A 6,323-nucleotide genomic window follows, 5' to 3' on the forward strand; every position below is an offset into this window, starting at 1 on the left:
AGAATTTTTAAGGTCAGGTCATTGGAAAACATTCTTAGTTTAGGTTTAAGGTAAAATAAATAAGCCACTATTCAAATAATTTAATAGACCATTGAAAACATCTTTGCTTCAAAGAAACTCTCTCTCTCTCTCTCAGATATGTTGTCACTAAGTATTCATCTTGTCATAATTGAGCCTTTTTATCAGCACAAAATCTTACCAAAAGGCTTTGTGAACATCCGAGATAATTAAAAAAAATTCAAAGCATGCAAACAAATCCTGTTAATAAATCTCTAGCAGAAGGGGATTTGACATTGTTATATAATTAAATATGAAGCCAGCTCAAGCAAATGTTTGGAAACACTGAAGTGGTGTTGCAGGGAAACTTTTGGCTAAGTGCATGTAACTGGACATCTCCACTGCTACTCAATATACTTCACTGCCTGGCCAGTTCACAACACACAGCAGGTTGTTATCTTTTCACCGAGATGTGTATTTATTCTTTTCTTAAAAATTATCAGTGTAATGCAGGCTTACAGCAAGGGAAGGCTTCCCTGCAGCCTTCTTCGCTCATCAGCCCAGACTCATCCTCTGAGTTTTCCTTCTGAACTCTCCTGGTTTCCGTGTCCTTCCATTTATATTCTCCCAATTACATTGTTAGCCCAGTGATTACCATCCAGGTGCTCATAATCCCCCAATGGAAAGTGTTTAATTGCTCATAACTAGGCCTGCTGCCTTCTTCATGATGCAGCAACATCAGTGACCAGGGTGCTACTAATAAGTGCCCTGTCACAGTGAACGGTCTATACTACAAAGAAATTAATCCTATTTTTGACTGGCTGCCATTGATCTGAATAAATGCTGCACGTGAGGACTCTTTAATACTTTCCTCTTATCTTTCCATATAAGGCCCCATTTTGCAGTGCTGTAGCTTTCATGTTCTATGTTTTCACAGGATGATGCAAGGACTGTGGAGCAGCAATGGACTACACTGAAAACAGGACTTTCAAACTCTTGGCTCTGTAGCCGCAAGGTCCAGGTGAGACATGCTGTGGGTGACGTGGCTTTGACCAGTTCCACATCCTAAGGTTGGACACCATCCAGCTGGGAGATTTGACAGATTTCTTACACCTTCTGGAAAATGTTTTTGTTGAAGAGTGTCCTACTCCATAGTGCTTTATACAAATCCATTTATTATTATAATCAACATTTCTATTGTGGCAGCACTTAAAGGCCACAACCAGTTTTGCCCCTGTTTCTGGGTAAGAAATACAAACTGGTCCCCTGACTGCAGAATAATAAAGCAAAACAGAACCACTTCCTTCAGAGTAGTGAAAATAAACAGACCTGGTTCGTTGGTCCAAGGAATGTAAGTAGAACAGTTCCTTGTCTGCAGGGAAAAATAAACTCGGCTGATCCCGTAGATCTACATTGCAAGTATAAACAGCCGTCCCTTTTCTCCCAGGGAAGTGCCTGGTTTGGTCAGATTCAAAATAAACAGTGCATCAACCTTTCTGACCTAATTAGGTCATGTTCTGTCCTTTGGCGTCAGGCCCCCAAACTGCTCTGTCCACATCAGTATAGAGAGAGGTTCAGCTTCTCCCCACTCTAAAAAAGCTGGTCAGACACTGCCTCCTCTTTAATATTTGGTCCCCAAGGAACTCGGCTAGAGGATCTTCCTTACATGCTTGGCAGATCCTAGGAAAGATCTGAAAATCTGCAAGATGAAATTCATTAAACACAAGGGCAAAGCACTACGCTTAGGAAGGAAAATCAAATGCATGATACAAAATGGGGAATAACTGGCAAGGTGGTAGTACTGCTGAAAAGGATCTGGGAGTGGATCACAAATGAAATGAGTGTCAATAATGTGATACAGCTGTGAAAAAGGCTAATATCCTTCTGGGGTTACTATCGGGAGTGCTGTATAAAAAATGGGGGATAACTGTCTTTCCCCGGTTGGCATGCATGAGGCCTTAGCTGGAGTCCTATGTCCAATTCTCGGTGCCACACTTTAGGAAAATATGGACAAATTGGAACGAGTCCAGCGGAGAGCAACAAAAATGATGAAATGTTTACAAAACCTGACCAAAGAGGAAATGTTAAAAAAACTGGGCAAGTTTAGGCATGAGAAAAGAAGACGGAGTGGGGATCTGATAACAGTATTCAAATACGTGAAGGGCTGTTACAAGAAGGATGTCCACTGAAGGTAGGACAAGAAGTAATTGGCTTAATCTGCAGCAAGGGAGATTTAGGTTAGATAATAGGAAAATCTTTCTAACTATAAAGATAGTTAAGCATTGGAATAGGCTTCTGAGGGTTGTGGAATCCCCCTCATTGAAGGTTTTTAACAGGTAAGACAAGCACCTCTGAGGAATGGTCTAGGTTTACTTGGTCCTGCCTCAGAATAGGGAGCTGGACTAGATAACCCCTCTAGGTCTCTTCCAGCCCTACATTTCTATGATTCTATGAAGCATAGCGCTTGTCCCTTCCTACAGAGATTGAATTTAACTCTTCCTTAACTTGCTGGCTGCAGGGCACTTATACCCCATTGTCTGTAGAACAGGATCAGTTTTCTACTTTGTTTCTCCAGAGATTAGTTACCTATTCAGCATACATGGAAATATGCCATACAAATTACAATTTACTTATTTTTAACACAGACATTTATTCACCTCTTTCAGTCAAAGTAATTTAACAGTATTACACATGATTAACATTAACTAATTAATCCTTTGTCACCTTGTGGATAGGTATTAGTTCCAGATTGCAGATGGGGGAAACTGCGATACAGGTGGGTTAAATGATTTACCCAAGATCACACATAGCGAAATAAGTGATTAGAAATCAGAAATTCCTTTCCAAGCACAAGGGCCAAATTCTGCATTGCTTTGTACCCCATCCAATCTCCATGAGTTTAAATGTATGCAAGTCATTGTAGCATTTAGTTCTAGCAAGTAAAATTAAAGCACAGGAAGAAACAGGTAGGAAAGGCCCAAACTAACGTTGATCTATATTGTTAAATCCCTAGTTTACACCCATTTTCATGGCTGCTATGTAGTGCCTTTCAGAGAATGATATGACTGGGTGCCTAAACTGAATATTTTTTTATTTTCAAATGTTTAGATTTTGTTTACATTTATTTCTTAATTCTAAATGATTAAATAACTATAATGTCACTGTAAAAAAATGTAACCTTTAATTAACTGAAATGGGCTCTCAATCCTTAAATTCAGTTTCGTTTTGTCTGGGAATTTATCTCTATTAAGACTCTCTAGCCGTCTCATTATTTTCACAAGAATTGAGCTCCTGGCCTCTTCTTTCTCAACTGGCAACGCAGCTCTCATGCTGGTGTCCCTGCACTGGTGGGCTGGGTTGAGCTCAGCCCACAGATCCAGAAACATGGCTTTTTGCATCTGTTCTTTGTCCCAAACCTGCATTACAATGCAGTCCCACCAGTCAGTGCTCGTTTCTCAGACCCAGAAGCAGCACTCCACCATCTGCAGCTGCTCTGTGACCACCACCACCAAGCTTGAATTGTTTTTAGCTATGTCCCTCAGCACCTGGTCCTTGAAGAAATCGCCATGTCCTCCACTGTTGCAGTTCTTTCTGAAGCTCTGATAATACTGGACAATCATACGTTGCAACATTCATGAGATTAGTATAGAGCTGTGAAAGCTCCATGCTTCTGTCAGAGATGGCAGACACTGAGTGCCACATGAGTTTGTAGGATCTTTAAAAAAGCATGAAAATTGTGGAATAGGGATAGCATTAGGGGATGGAGGAATCTCCATGATGGGAACTTGACTCCTAGCTCTCAGCAGTCCCTGCGCAGCTCATATCTACCCCACAACACATTGCCAAAACTTCCCAGAGGTGCTCTGGATGGTGGTGCGTGGCACACTGGGATACCTACCTAGGGTACACTGCACTTTGCATCAACACAAGCATGCCTGGTAAACATGTGAAGCAAGCAGCCAAGTAACCATCTGCACAAGCAATATACTAACTGCAGTAGCTGTACGCTGACATAGCTTGCATAGACCAAAGTTTGTAGTGGAGACGGCCCTAGGGACAGATTTTCACAGGTATTTAGGTGCCTAAAGATGCAGATAGGCACCAAGTGGGATTTACAGAAGTGCCTAAGCAGCAGTAATTGCAATAGGAATTAGATGTCTAATGTGCTCACGCACTTTTGAAAAGTTCCCCTAGGTGCCTATCTGCATCTTTAGGTGTCTAAATACCTTTGGAAATCTGGTCCCTAGTCTCTCTCTGTGCCTATGTTCTCCATTTGTAAAATGGGGTAACAGCACTTCTTTGGCTCACCGGGGCGTTGTGAGGATAAATACATTATGGACTGTGAGGTGCTCAGATGCTACGCTGCTAGATAGGGTATCGGAGGTATTTAATTAAATAGCTGCAGTGTTTTATCTTTTGAACTGGAAAGAAAACAAGAAGAGAACCATTTTAATCTTTCCTTGTTTAATGGGTTCACTAACGGGTACAGTGTAGCTGCAGCGCAGCCAAATTTAGGAGAAAAGATCAGGCCTCAAATTGGGAAAAATAAAAGTAGTGGAACTCTTCTAAACTCTGCCCACCTGAGACTTCATAATGAGAGGCCACTCACAGTAGACTGAGCTCTGATGGGCCTCTTCAGGCTTCATTCCTCATCAGGGGATTTCAGATACATACATCCACGACAGAGCTGGATTAAGGCATATACACAACAGGTGCATACCTAGGGCCCCAGCTCTGAGTCCTAGAGGTGTTAACATCAACATTTCAGCTGGCACCTTTTAGAAGCACAAAATTCACTAAGATGACCTCATCCGGTACATGCAGACGGTTGCTTACACAACAATCTGCTGCTCCTCAAACTGAAGCCAGGAACAAGCTTCATATTAGGTTTGAGGGAAGTTAGGCACGGTGTGGAGCAAATATGTCCAGTAGTGGCGTTCTAGTGCACAACAAGAAAGTCAAGCTCAATAAAGGCTAGCTGTCTTTCTAGTATGCTTTGAAGCAGAAGTGTGTCAAACACTTCTGGGACCACTAATGAAGGCAGACAGGATGTTTCCTAGGCAATGAGGCAAGGCTAATTAAAATGTCAGATAACACAAGTTGTAGTGTTTGAAAGAGATCTTCATGCAAGAGCCTCTCTTTATTTATTAGCTATGAACTTAGCTTCTCTATAAATAAAATCCTTAACATTTTAAGATCATAGCTGACCTGTCCTCTGCTCCCTACCAACCTAGACTGACAAATCAAAATTTATACTACATATTAAATGCTCCCAAACAAACACACATTCTAATGCATTGAACTAAGCGATTAGTAAGGGACTGTCTTCTACCTGAGGGCAAATGTGCCTGGAAAGTTTAAATCGTGTAAAAATGTGGAAATTTTCAGTGATTAATAGTATGTTCTTTTAGAATTTCCTTGCAATGTCTGCTTGGAAATAAAACTGGGGATAGAAACATAGGTCAAGACATTGCCTAAATGAGTGTCTGTAACATAGGAGTTCTGTGTCACTTATTTGCATGTAGAGATCATATGCATAATGTAAAACTCCTGAAAATATGCTTTAATGATCCTATAATAAAAAAGACCCATGTTTGTTGTAACTTGACTGTTTTCCCTTCCTTCCTTCCTAGACCCTCATCCTGCAAAGAGCCCTGCATGGACAGCCTCAGTGTCTGCCCAGAGCTGCATTGACTTCAGTGAGGCGTCACATGGGTGCAGGAGTCTATTGCAGGATAGACTGGGGCCTTAGTTTCTGTTGCTTCGCAGATCAGTATTTCTCAGCTTGCATAGTGAGAGGAGAGATCAGTCTGTCCTTTGTTGTCCTATTAAAATAAACGAGACAGTACATTGTTAAAAAACTGGCCTTTTATTGATGCCGGGCCCCAGCCCACTGAATCATTGCTAATCTTTCTCAATTGCCAAGCTGCGGAACTCATTTCAGGACATGGCATCTGGGCCTTTGGAACATCCCTCTGACAGCTGTGGTGTGGTATGTGCAGTTGCCTCTGGGTTGCTAATAGCAACAATGATGATTGGCCGCCTTGTGCTCTTGAATCTATTTATTTTGGAACTTTATTTTATTATTTATTTCCTAAACACATGCCCCACGAGTGTCCAAGGAGACATGCACAATGCCCAACACCATGTACAAAGTTAGCCTATTTGGTCAGAGTGAAAAGCTTGCCTCCTCTTTGGAAAATACCTGAAGAGGGAATTCCCTTAAAGTTATTGGGGCACAGCATGTGTGCGCGCACCTCTATTGAAGTCAAAGGAGTTGTACCTGCTTACACCAAAGCTGAATCTGACCCAACAGCTTTCATCTT

At 41.6% G+C, this 6,323-nt stretch overlaps 1 long non-coding RNA gene across 1 annotated transcript; it reads left to right on the plus strand.

Annotated features, from left to right (window-relative positions):
* Window positions 1-709: 709 nt before the first annotated feature.
* Window positions 710-5,934, plus strand: LOC119565225. The gene is made up of 4 exons (XR_006287920.1): window positions 710-846; window positions 935-1,018; window positions 2,733-2,773; window positions 5,631-5,934. It is a non-coding gene; the product is annotated as an uncharacterized LOC119565225 (long non-coding RNA).
* Window positions 5,935-6,323: the final 389 nt, after the last annotated feature.

Source organism: Chelonia mydas, chromosome 1, assembly GCF_015237465.2.
Source record: "Chelonia mydas isolate rCheMyd1 chromosome 1, rCheMyd1.pri.v2, whole genome shotgun sequence".
In the NCBI taxonomy this organism is placed as follows: domain Eukaryota; kingdom Metazoa; phylum Chordata; order Testudines; family Cheloniidae; genus Chelonia; species Chelonia mydas.